Source organism: Salvelinus alpinus, chromosome 14 (genome assembly GCF_045679555.1).
Source record: "Salvelinus alpinus chromosome 14, SLU_Salpinus.1, whole genome shotgun sequence".
In the NCBI taxonomy this organism is placed as follows: domain Eukaryota; kingdom Metazoa; phylum Chordata; class Actinopteri; order Salmoniformes; family Salmonidae; genus Salvelinus; species Salvelinus alpinus.
Genome location: NC_092099.1, coordinates 34,266,730 through 34,280,562, shown reverse-complemented (window position 1 = coordinate 34,280,562; position 13,833 = coordinate 34,266,730).

Below are 13,833 nucleotides of genomic sequence, written 5' to 3'. Positions count from 1 at the left end.
GAAGGGAGGTAGGGACATGTTGAGGACATTAAATGAGAATTCCCTCTGAAGTATTTAAAAAAATAATATCTCTCTATTTTCTCTATTTTTGTTGGTGGTCTTGCCTGAGGCGAACAGACATGTTAACATGCTGCTAACTAACTACACAGACAGACAGAAGACAGACAGCAGAGAGAGAGATGTCATGTGTGAAATTAGATCCCAGTACAATCACTGGGAATACATGAGAATTATAACAGAAAGATCTAACATTTTGCTTTGAGGTCTCATTCTACACGTAGACTCACTGTAGTGCAATCCATCTGCAATCCACAATAACACGTGTTTCCCCATCAGCAATGCTGAGGGGTTGAATGATGACTTTAGTAAGAAGATATTGGATTTTATCTTTCTTTGTCAATTATTATACGTATATCTGTCAAAGTGTTTCTGATTCATTTACAATATGATGCATGTGATTTTTATTGCTCTATAGCAGGGATCATCAACTACATTCAGCCACGGGACAATTTTTTCTTGAGCGGATGGTCGGGGGGCCGGAACATTATAAAACACATATTTGTAGACTTCAAATTGACCACAAGAAGCCTAAACAGATATAATATTTGACTAAAACATAATAATTTCAAACCTTGATTACATTTGGGGACATTGCCCTGCGTAGGGTGCCGTCTTTCGGATGGGACGTTAAAACGGGTGTCTTGACTCTCTGTGGTCATTCAAAATCCCATTGCACTTATTATAAGAGTAGGGGTGTTCACCCCGGTCATGGCTCAATTCCCAACCTGGCCACATTCCATCATGGCCACCTAATCAACCCCCTCATTCCTAATTTCCATATATGACTCCTCACCTCTCCACGTGATAGCTGATGAGTGGTGAGCGTTCTGGCACAAAATGGTTGCCGTGCATCACTGAGGTTGGAGCTACACATTGATGGTGGATGAGGTGAGTTTCCCCCTACTATGTAAAGCGCTTTGATGACCTAATTTGGTAGAAAAGCGTGGTATAAATCCAACCAGTTATTATTTATTATTATTATTTGTATACAATCACATACAGTATGTCTCTCTATTATACTTGGGAACAGATTTCCAAAATTAAAATCACTTAGTGGTGATTTTTAAAGGTGGTAAAGTTTTAAAGTATTTTATGTCCAACAATGAAAATTTAAAAACAACAATTAAAAATATATATACATATTACATTTTTTTACTCAGAAAACTCCGGAGCCAAAATAAAACCACCCGCGGGACAAATTTGGCCCACAGGCTGCCAGTTGGGTAACCTTGCTCTATAGTGTTGTTCATATTCAGCATGTATTCAAGTAGGAGTAAATTATGATTTAATTACCATGATCATCCACCAATCCTGAGTTCATGGCTGGTATAATATGTGTGATATGTGACATGTAACAAGGCAGAGTTATGGTGCTATGATAACAGACAGATACAGGCGGAGACAGGCCCAGGACTTAGAGTGGTAGCAGGGGATTTAAACAGCAACATCCTGTAGCTGATGGATGGATGCTCTCAACTAGAACGAGACACATAGAGGGGAGGGTGGAGAGAGGGAGGGGTGGGTGGGTGGGAAGAGAGGTACAGGGTCAGGAGGGGTAATATATCGAGTGAATGACTCCACTCCTTTAGCCCTTGGGAAGAATGAGAGAGAGGCGTGTTGCTCTCAGGCACAGGGCAGCAGGGAAACGTGGGTAATGAAAGATTATCTCCCCTGGTGGGTTAGCTCATCACTAGCAGCCTGGAGCAGGGGACACACACGCCCACATGCGCATGCACACACACACACACACACACACACACACACACACACACACACACACACACACACACACACACACACACACACACACACACACACACACACACACACACACACACACACACACACACACACACACACACACACACACACACACAGAAAATTAAGTTAATTGACATGGCTGTGAATATGAATGAGCCTAATAATCCATTCATTCAGCAGAGTTACTGACTCCAGTGATAATGTAACATAGCTCAAAGTGGGATGTGGTACTATTGTTTAAACCTGCTCTCTGGCTGACATCTCACTGGGGAGTCGAGGGATACTAATGAAGACACTCATTATTCCAGCCAATGACAAGCTCTTATCCACAGGTATGTCTAGCCCGAGGAAGACAATCTGGGCCAGGTATGGAACATGTGTAACATCAGGTTCCTCCCGTCATTCCTCTGTCTCTCCCCATCCTCCCTCAGCCCTGCATCACATGCCCTTCTCCTGTCCCCTCCTGGTTTCTATCTCCATTACATCCTACATACAGTGGGGAGAACAAGTATTTGATACACTGCCGATTTTGCAGGTTTTCCTACTTACAAAGCATGTAGAGGTCTGTAATTTTTATCATAGGTACACTTCAACTGTGAGAGACGGAATTTAAAACAAAAATCCAGAAAATCACATTGTATGATTTTTAAGTAATTAATTCGCATTTTATTGCATGACATAAGTATTTGATCACCTACCAACCAGTAAGAATTCCGGCTCTCACAGACCTGTTAGTTTTTCTTTAAGAAGCCCTCCTGTTCTCCACTCATTACCTGTATTAACTGCACCTGTTTGAACTCGTTACCTGTATAAAAGACACCTGTCCACCCACTCAATCAAACAGACTCCAACCTCTCCACAATGGCCAAGACCAGAGAGCTGTGTAAGGACATCAGGGATAAAATTGTAGACCTGCACAAGGCTGGGATGGGCTACAGGACAATAGGTAAGCAGCTTGGTGAGAAGGCAACAACTGTTGGCGCAATTATTAGAAAATGGAAGAAGTTCAAGATGACGGTCAATCACCCTCAGTCTGGGGCTCCATGCAAGATCTCACCTCGTGGGGCATCAATGATCATGAGGAAGGTGAGGGATCAGCCCAGAACTACACGGCAGGACCTAGTTAATGACCTGAAGAGAGCTGGGACCACAGTCTCAAAGAAAACCATTAGTAACACACTACGCCGTCATGGATTAAAATCCTGCAGCGCACGCAAGGTCCCCCTGCTCAAGCCAGCACATGTCCAGGCCCGTCTGAAGTTTGCCAATGACCATCTGGATGATCCAGAGGAGGAATTGGAGAAGGTCATGTGGTCTGATGAGACATTAATAGAGCTTTTTGGTCTAAACTCCACTCGCCGTGTTTGGAGGAAGAAGAAGGATTAGTACAACCCCAAGAACACCATCCTAACCGTGAAGCTTGGAGGTGGAAACATCATTCTTTGGGGATGCTTTTCTGCAAAGGGGACAGGACGACTGCACCGTATTGAGGGGAGGATGGATGGGGCCATGTATCGCGAGATCTTGGCCAACAACCTCCTTCCCTCAGTAAGAGCATTGAAGATGGGTCGTGGCTGGGTCTTCCAGCATGACAACGACACGAAGCACACAGCCATGGCAACTAAGGAGTGGCTCCGTAAGAAGCATCTCAAGGTCCTGGAGTGGCCTAGCCAGTCTCCAGACCTGAACCCAATAGAAAATCTTTGGAGGGAGCTGAAAGTCCGTATTGCCCAGCGACAGCCCAGAAACCTGAAGGATCTGGAGAAGATCTGTAGGGAGGAGTGGGCCAAAATCCCTGCTGCAGTGTGTGCAAACCTAGTCAAGAACTACAGGAAACGTATGATCTCTGTAATTGCAAACAAAGGTTTCTGTACCAAATATTAAGTTCTGCTTTTCTGATGTATCAAATACTTATGTCATGCAATAAAATGCGAATTAATTACTTAAAAATCATACAATGTGATTTTCTGGATTTTTGTTTTAAATTCAGTCTCTCACAGTTGAAGTGTACCTATGATAAAAATTACAGACCTCTACATGCTTTGTAAGTAGGAAAACCTGCAAAATCGGCAGTGTATCAAATACTTGTTCTCCCCACTGTATGTCTCTCCTCCTCCATTCTCCTCTCTTCCCCTGTCTCATCTCCCCTGTCCCTTCTACCACCCCGCCGCCCTGGGGCCAAGCTGAGTCAGTATTATTGAGGGGATGGAGGTTGGTGAATATTATTAGCATGGGGAATTAGACTCACTAAGTAGGGAAGGGCAGAGAGGACAGGTCCTGTGGTCAGATTCGAGAGGGGACAGCCAGACACACCCCATACAGTCGCACACAAACATACACATACACATGCACATATATGCCAAGGATGAGCCCACACCAGTACATTAAGGTAGGTAATTATATTCAGACAGACAGAGATGTGTTAAAGACTTTCTAATTCCTGACGGTGCTGGCACAGCAGAAACTGTTTCTCTGTCTGCTTGTATTCACATTATCCTTTTCTGTCTGTGCTTTTTAAAACGACTCACTTCAGAAAGACGCCTCTTTTCCCTATATCCCACTGTTCTACAGTAGTCCTTCAAGACAACTTAAATCTAATCTACATTATATTCAGTATTTCTATTGTTTGACGGAGGCATATCGTCTAAAGAGGGGAGGAAAGAGGAAGCAGAGCAGACAGTGATTACATGATGTGCTTTAATTAGGGGATAATATGCTGATCTGGTATGTTAGGAAAAATAACAGCACAGACAGAAACAATTACTGTGTAGACCAAGATGGAAGTTAAATGTAACATACTAGATGCATTGCAATATGAAATTTGTTCACTTCTTTCCCTCACTTTCTCTCTCTCCGACCTGAACATTTCCAATTACCTCTTTGTCTTGACCAAGAACCCCATTTGACCTTCCTGTCAGACCAGTCAAGGAGGGTCCTCTATCAATCCAGACAGTCTTTGAGTCTCCAACACCTCATTAAATAACTCTCAGTATTCACGCCTGTCTCTATTACCATCTCATTTGCAAACTAGTGATTTTTAATAGAGCAGGAGTTATATTATTATTATTGTAATTATCTGGTTATAAAGGCCTGGTCTGTCATTCCAGAGAGATCTGAGTCCTCCACTGGTCAGTTCATTAACACACTACAGACACATATCACCCCGCTCTGCCACCGCGGAGCAGGACACACACACGTGCGGGATTCCCTTTGTGAGATCCAATTAAAAATTCCATTGACATTCTGGTTCTGCGTGGCAGTATGATATAAGTATGACAGCTAAAACAGCAGGAACAATTAAAAATGTGGTTATCTTGGACTATGTTACATTATATTGTGATTAAATTAGTCACAATGTGGGATTAGACTGGATGGTCAATGAGCCTTTTGTTAAAACGTGGAGTTTTGTCATTTTACATAATAATTATATTTTTTATTTAAACCACCACCCACAATTAAATTACAAATGACCATGTATTAAAGTTATTGACTGAAATTAGCCCGCATACAACAGCCATGTACATACTGTACCTATTCCTTTTAATAGGAAACATATTATAAACGATACCATCTCTGTCTGTCACGACTTCCGCCGAAGTTGGTCCCTCTCCTTGTTCGGGCGGCGTTCGGTGGTCGAAGTCACCGACCTTCTAGCCATCGCTGATCCACTTTTCATTTTCCATTGGTTTTGTCTTGTCTTCCATCACACCTGGTTACAATTCCATCAATTACATGTTGTGTATTTAACCCTCTATTCCCCCCCATGTCCTTGTCGGTAATTGTTTCTTGTAGTGCTTATGCACGGTATGCTGGTATTTACCGGGTTTTGTTTGACCCATTTATTGTATTGTTATGTTGACGGTGGTTTATGGATATTAAACGACACTGTTGTAAATCAGTTTTCGCTCTCCTGCGCCTGACTCCTCTTCCGCCAGTACGCACCTCACTACACTGTCTGTCTGTCTGCCTGCCAGTCTGCCCTGTCTGCCTGTCTGTCTCCCTCTGCCTGTCTGCAGCGAAATGCTTATGTTTCTATCTATGTATGTGAATGGTATGTATAGACAGCATGGACAGTATATGAATAGAAAAGGTGTGTACAGCAGTAGTTATATAGGATGAGCCATGACTAGAATACAGTATATACATATAAAGTAGGTAAAACAGTATGTAAACATTATTAAAGTGACCAGTGTTCAATGACTGTATTTATTTGTTATTTTTTATTTCACCTTTATTTAACCAGGTAAGCCAGTTGAGAACAAGTTCTCATTTACAACTGCGACCTGGCCAAGATAAAGCAAAGCAGTGTGACACAAACAACAACACAGAGTTACACATGGAATAAACAAACGTAGAGTCAATAACACAATAGAAAAGTATATATACAGTGTGTGCAAATGAAGTAAGATTAGGGTGGTAAGGCAATAAATAGCCCGTAGTGGCGAAATAATTACAATTTCGCTGCCAAAGGAAAAATTGGCTTGGGGGTGACTAGTGAAATATACCTGCTGGAGCGCGTGCTACGGGTGGGTGCTGCTATGGTGACCAGTGAGCTGAGATAAGGCGGGGCTTTACCTAGCAAGGACTTATAGATGACCTGGAGCCAGTAGGTTTGGCGACGAATATGAAGCGTGGGCCAGCCAATGAGAGTATACAGGTCGCAGTGGTGTGTAGTATATGGGGCTTTGGTGACAAAACGGATGGCACTGTGATAGACTGCATCCAATTTGCTGAGTAGAGTGTTGGAGGCTATTTTGCAAATGACATCGCCAAAGTCAAGGATCGGTAGGATAGTCAGTTTTACGAGGGTATGTTTGGCAGCACGAGTGAAGGATGCTTTGTTGCGAAATGGGAAGCAGATTCTAGATTTAATTTTGATTTGGAGATGCTTAATATGAGTCTGGAAGGAGAGTTTACAGTCTAACCAGACACCTAGGTATTTGTAGTTGTCCACATATTCCAAGTCAGAACCGTCCAGTGAGTAGTGAGTAGTGATGAGTAGTGATGCTAGGCGGGCGGGCAGGTGCGGGCAGTGATCGGTTGAAGAGCATGCATTTAGTTTTACTTGCATTTAAGAGCAGTTGGAGGCCACGTAAGGAGTTTTATGGCATTGAAGCTCGTCTGGAGGTTAGTTAACACAGTGTCCAAAGAAGGTGTATACAGAATGGTGTCGTCTGCGTAGAGGTGGATTAGAGAATCACCAGCCGCAAGAGCGACATCATTGATGTATACAGAGAAGAGTCGGCCTGAGAATTGAACCCTGTGGCACCCCCATAGAGACTGCCAGAGTCCGGACAACAGGCCCTCCGATTTGACACACTTAACTCTATCTGAGTAGTAGTTGGTGAACCAGGCGAGGCAGTCATTTGAGAAACCAAGGCTGTTGAGTCTGCCGATAAGAATGCGGTGATTGACAGAGTTGAAAGCCATGGCCAGGTCGATGAATACGGCTGCACAGTACTGTATGTACATAGAGCAGCAGAATCTAAGGTGCAGGGTACACTGTTAGACGTTTGTGTAATTTTATCAGTAACTTACTGTGTTAATCAACAGTATGAAACTGTGTAAACTAAATGCAGTAGATTACCGTAGGATGCACAGTAAAATATCGTAAATGTGTTTTACAGTATTAATTATGGTGCGTTGTGGGTAAATGTTTTTGTCAGGGAAAGAGTCTCTGGCTCATTAACATATTTTAAGGCATGTATGAGGCTATATTTGTTGCACCTGTGAGTGAGAATATTCTACCCCCACAGAATACAGTAATACAGTATACTGTATTTTAGGAGTTCTACAAACTTTGTCCTGAAACTCTACAGTAATTTACTGTCATTCAGAATACAGTACCATACTACATTTTTGTAGTGCCAAAAACCATTTGAACTAGTGGATGCATGGTATATTAACATATTTTAAGAGGCTATATTTGTTGCACCCGTTGTAGTGGTTCCCTAACAATTACCTTTATATAGGGTTCAGATCAGAGTGGCATCAAGTCTCAAACCTTTAATGGTTGGTTAGAAGCCTTTGTTAAGGCCTAAAGTACAAGGGATATAAAACACCAATACAATTCAACAATAAAGTACTGTATTGCTGTTTTGCTATACATTTACTGCAGCATACTGTAAACGATGGTGCATTGTGGCGAAGTATTGTGGGAGGAGAAGGAATCGCTGGGTCATTAACATATTTGAAGGTGTGCTTTGTAAGTGGTTATATTTTTTGCACCCCTTAGTGAGAGTCCTGTACCAATTTAAGTGAAATGTGATAGTAGTTCCCTATCAAAAGTATATATGGAGCAGATCAGAATGGTAGCGTGTCTTAAACCTTTTAATGGTTGAGTATTTACCCATGTCCATTTGATCTGTTTTGCCCTGTAATCATGGCCAGTTTGGAAGCTGTTGTTAAGTCCTCCAGAAGTGCAAGTGATATAAAACACCTAGTATTCATTCATATGCTGTAATATGCAAATGCCTACAGACGACCTGCTTTCTCTAATCCCTTATAATTACAGTAAAATACTGTAGAAATAATTGTATTACAGTTTAATAGTCACTTTCACTATATTGTACTGTGTTTCATTAGTCTGGAATCAAGTTACCGATAATATCTCAGTAATGTATTGGCAGTATCCAGAGATAGTCAGAGATATCATACGATATCTTGTTGTAATTACAATTATTTTGAAGACTAATGTATCACATTACATTTTCAGTAACAGTTACAGAAAAGTTTTACTTGCTATGACTGCGATATGTTTTTTTTAATCAACCTTGGTTAAATCTACTGACTGGTAGTTACTACGTATAAGAGCCAAAATATTAATGTAAATGTTCAAATGAAAACTTGCAAAGAACACTGGTTAGAACACTGTCAATTAGATTACAGTAACGTTTTTGGTGCCGTACAATGGATTACTGTGACATGAATGACAGTAGCTGTACTGTCAAATAAATTACAGTAACCTACTTGCCAATTGCTGCCAGTAAGTTACTGTAGAATTGACATGAAATGTTTTACAGTGTAGGGTAGCCAGCTAGTGACAGTCTTAGGTTCAGAGGAGGGTACTGGGCGGAGGTCGGCTTAGTGATGACTGTTCAACAGTATGATGGCCAGGAGATAGAAGATGATTATCTCTCTCTCGGTCCCAGCTTTATGCACCTTAACTGTCTCCGCCTTCTGGATGGTAGCGGGGTGAATAGGCCGTGGCTCAGGTGGCTGAGGTCCTTGATGATCTTCTTGGCCTTCCTGTGACACCTGGTGATGTAGATGTCCTGGAGGACACGCAGTGTGCCCTCGACGATGCGTTGGGCTGACCGCACCACCCTCTGGAGAACCCTGCCATTGCGGGCGGTGCAGTTGTCGTAACAGGCGGTGATCCAGTGATCAGTATTAGTATGTTACAAAACCACTTTAATAACTACAGCTGTACTAATGGGTATTTAATTGGCTATTAATGTATTTCGCTCCCCTCTCCTTTCCTCAGTCAGCACACTGACACATGAGTTTGTACTGTAGCTGGGTGATTAGAGGTGATATGAACCATTAGAGCATCATGGTCATCAACATTCTCAGGTGTTGTAGAGAGACTGGAGAAACCAATAGAGACAGGTGTTCTTCAGAAGGGATTACAATAGACCAACATCCATGTTACAAACTCCAGACTCTGCAGTTCTTATGATGAAGGAAGTCATCCTTATTAATCACGTATTACTACTAATAACACTCACAGCTGCAGCTTATCACATTCAGCAGGTACTCACTACTAATGACTAGGATGGTAATTATGTCCAGTGATACGGCAACTACTGTACTGAAGAGTGACCGTAACGAAAAAACATCTAACAATATGCTCTATTTGTTTTCTGTTGTGAATCAGAAATGTGTTTTCCACAAGGCTAAAGACAAGATTTTAGACCAAAACACTACAGCCCACTGAGATATAACCCAGTGGATGAGTTTCATTCTTTCAGCATAACATGAGCAGAAAACAAACAACTGTGTAACGAGTGCGCTGAGAGTCGGGACGCAAGTTCAGGGAGTGAGTTTTAATAAATAAAAGAAACAATGAACACGAAACACAAACATCGCACCGACATGAAAACAGAGTCAGTAACACCTGAGGAAAGAACCAAGGGGAGTGACAGATATAGGGAAGATAATCAAGGAGGTGATGGAGTACAGGTGAGTGTCATGAGGTGCAGGTGCGCGAGACAATGTTGACAAGTGTGCGGGATAATCAGCAGCCTGATGACCTAAAGGCCGGAGAGGGAGTATACGTGTCAGTACCCCCTCCCCGACGTGCGGCTCCGGCCGCAGGACGCAGTCAAAGGGGACGAACCCAGGGATCAGGAGCGGACCGGTCACCCCTGCTGATGCTCGAGAACCTGTTACGCCAGCTGAGGTACTGGAACCTGTTGTGTCAGCTGGGGCGCGGGAAACCTGACAGATCGGTAGAGGCAGGGGAGCCTGGCGATCCGGCTGAGGCATGAAAGCCCGACGTGCCGGCTGAGGCAGGGGAGCCTGGCGATCTGGTTGAGGCATGAGAGCCTGACGAGCCGGCTGAGGCAGGGAAGCCTGGCAATCTGGTTGAGGCATGAGAGCCTGACGAGCCGGCTGAGGCAGGGAAGCCTGGCAATCTGGTTGAGGCATGAGAGCCTGTAGCAGTTCCCGGACCCAACGTCATTACTCTGACACAATTTTTTAAATTAAAAAACACACCCTGATCCTTAGGTGAGGTGTTATTTTGTAAAGAGTGTGCTGAGAGTCGGGAAGCAAGTTCAGGGAGTGAGTGTTTATTTTATTTATTTATTCACTCCCTCAACTTGCTTCCCGACTCTCAGCGCACTCGTTACAAACTGCTTTTATCCCTGCATGCCCGCCTCCTCTAATCCCTGTAATTATCTACACCTCCCTTCGAAACATCCTCTAATAATGATCTCATTAAAGCGAGAAGAGGAGAGAAAGGAGAAGAGAGGATAGGATAGGAGAGAGTTGCACCTCCAGATGTGACTGAGACCCTGAGAGAAATATATTTAGTGAGAGACCCTGAGGACTGAAGCATCTGTGTGGGGTCTTTAGCTCTGTGTGTGTGTGTGTGTGTGTCTCCGTCTGTAACACTGCCTCACTTCCACAGCCCAACGACACATCATCAAAACCTGCCGCTGACTCTGCCACAGTTCCAGGCCTAACACATCATCAAAACAAGACTGAATAATTCAGCTTCCATCTGCAGCGTGCGGCATCATCATTCAGTTTACAATTGGCTCATTCATCCCCCTCCTCTCCCCTGTAACTATTCCCCAGGTCGTTGCTGCAAATGAGAACGTGTTCTCAGTCAACTTACCTGGTAAAATAACGGTAAAAAATAAATAAAAAAATAAAAATAAAAAATCATCAAAGTGAATGGAACAGTTACCCCCTGTCTCAGCCTCAGCCCCTCACACAGCATCATCATATCTGACAGATACAGGGAATAGGGCTGAATCAGGAAATCAATAATATAACCACCATATTGTCTTTCCTAACTACCGCCCTGTCAGAATGGATCAAATGTCAAATCCACAATGTGGCATACTAACTGTGTATGTGAAATGGAGATGAAGAGAGAGCTAGAGAGAGAGCAAGAGAGAAAGAGAGAAAGATTTTAAAAAATAAAATAGGGAGAGTGACAGAGCTTTGCCCCATAACCTGTATAGCTCTTATAGTCAATAATACAGACACAGGATATGATGTTCCTACATCTCAGACATGTGACCCCTTTTTCTAAAACTGGGGCAAAACAACACACACTGATATCAATAATAAAATAATATCAAGATCGCATTCATTTATACATTGCATACATAAGTAAGAGTATCACAGGGATTATAAAACAGCAGTATTAGGAAAATGTAGATCCTTTACACGGAGTCCTTCTGTAATGAGATGAGCAGTGCGAATGAGCCCCTCAGGATATACACACTGATATCTTCACCTCTGAGAGTGTGTGCATGCGTGTGTGTGAACGTAATTTCTCCATGGGTGCGTGTATGTGTGTGTGTAGGGCAGCTGCTCCTCCAGCGTGTATGAACAGCAGCGTGGGACGTCAGGCTTCATCATGGAACTCACTTGAGAGACAAGTGGACTCAGCGAACTCAGCCATCTCTCTGTTATCTGTAGTCCTCTCATTATCCTGCTCTCCACTACACTGAGGGTCTGAACCAGACCAGGCACCACCTGAATGTGCTCTGCAGGCTCACCTCTCTTCTCCTAAAAATATCCTCATAATAACCGTCATCATCATCAACATCACCATCATCCTCAGCAGCACTACTGTTGTTTACAGCCTCTGCTCTCTTCCCCTCCACTCCCTTCCCTTCCCCTCCCATCTCCTCCACTCCCTTCCCCGCTCCTATCCTATCCTCTCATCTCCTCTCCTCTCATCTCCTCTTCCCTCCCCTCCCCCCTCCGCTCTCCTATCGTCTCCTCCCCTTTCATCTCCTCCCCGCCTGTCTCTTCTCTCTTCCCCTCTCGTCTCCTCTCCTCTGCACATGCCTCTCAAGAACAGCTGTCTATGCTCTACAAAAACTGACACGGACGCACCATCTACAGAGTTTGGGCTGAAATCACAGGCCAGGACCATTTACAATCTTTATTCAGGTCTATAGCTGGGAGCCTGGGACAGAAGCACCAGCCATGTGAGAAACACAAGGTTTACTCAGGGTCAGAGAGGAGTGGTGAGACCCACAGAGATCCTATTCAATTAAGTTATATGTAATTCTTTGGCGTAATTATTTGGTGAGACCTCTGTCGGTCTGAGAGCAGTGATCTCTGTGATGTCACCAGCAGGTGGAAGCAGATCACTCATTGACAGCTTCCACTGAGTTCCTCACTAGTCAAAGGACCAAAGACAGCTAAGGGACATGTTCCAAACCAAACCCTGGCCCCTTCACACAGGTTCTTATTATAGATCTAAGAGGAGTGGGTATGTGGAAAAGCAATATATTCCTGATTCCTATTCAAAATCTTTTGATTTGGAATTGGGAAGAGAATATCCTAGTCAGGTGAATGCAGTCAGTCAGTGTGGTTCAGTTCCTTAGTTCCACTGGTTTATTCAGTGCAGTATGAATATAGTTATATAAGTACATAATAATGTTGACATCCCTCTGTTACATAATTTATGGGAGTCTTTTATACTGCAGTCTAACCTGCCACTTTCTTTTTTCTCCCTTTTTTGGGGTCATGTCAGAACCTGCCAAGTTTACTGGAAAACTATGCCAAATGTTCTACTATAGGTTAGTATATGGAATTCTCCAAACAGATAAGACTACACTCAATGGATAGACGACACTCAATGGATAGACTACACTCAATGGATAGACGACACTCAATGGATAGACTACACTCAATGGATAGACGACACTCAATGGATAGACTACACTCGACGGATAGACTACACTCGATGGATAGACTACACTCGATGGATAGACTACACTCGATGGATAGACTACACTCGATGGATAGACTACACTCGATGGATAGACTACACTCGATGGATAGACTACGCTCAATGGATAGACTACGCTCAATGGATAGACTACACTCAATGGATAGACTACACTCGATGGATAGACTACACTCGATGGATAGACTACACTCGATGGATAGACTACACTCGATGGATAGACTACACTCGATGGATAGACTACACTCGATGGATAGACTACACTCGATGGATAGACTACACTCGATGGGTTAAAATGACAATCAACATACAATGAAAGATAGTCTATGACACAATGCTGAATATTTACATTCACTTATCTGAAGATACCTACAATTACATTTCACTCGAGGCCAAGTCTTGAGGTTTTATGCTTGGTATCTGTGGAGCACGTTGTGACAACTGCTGATGTAAAACGGGATTTATAAAATTAAATACATGTGATTGATTGAATGAATCTTCAAGTGGCAGCTACACTCATCATACCCCTCTACTTCGAGCCGCGTGTATGAGTTCCATGGGCGTGT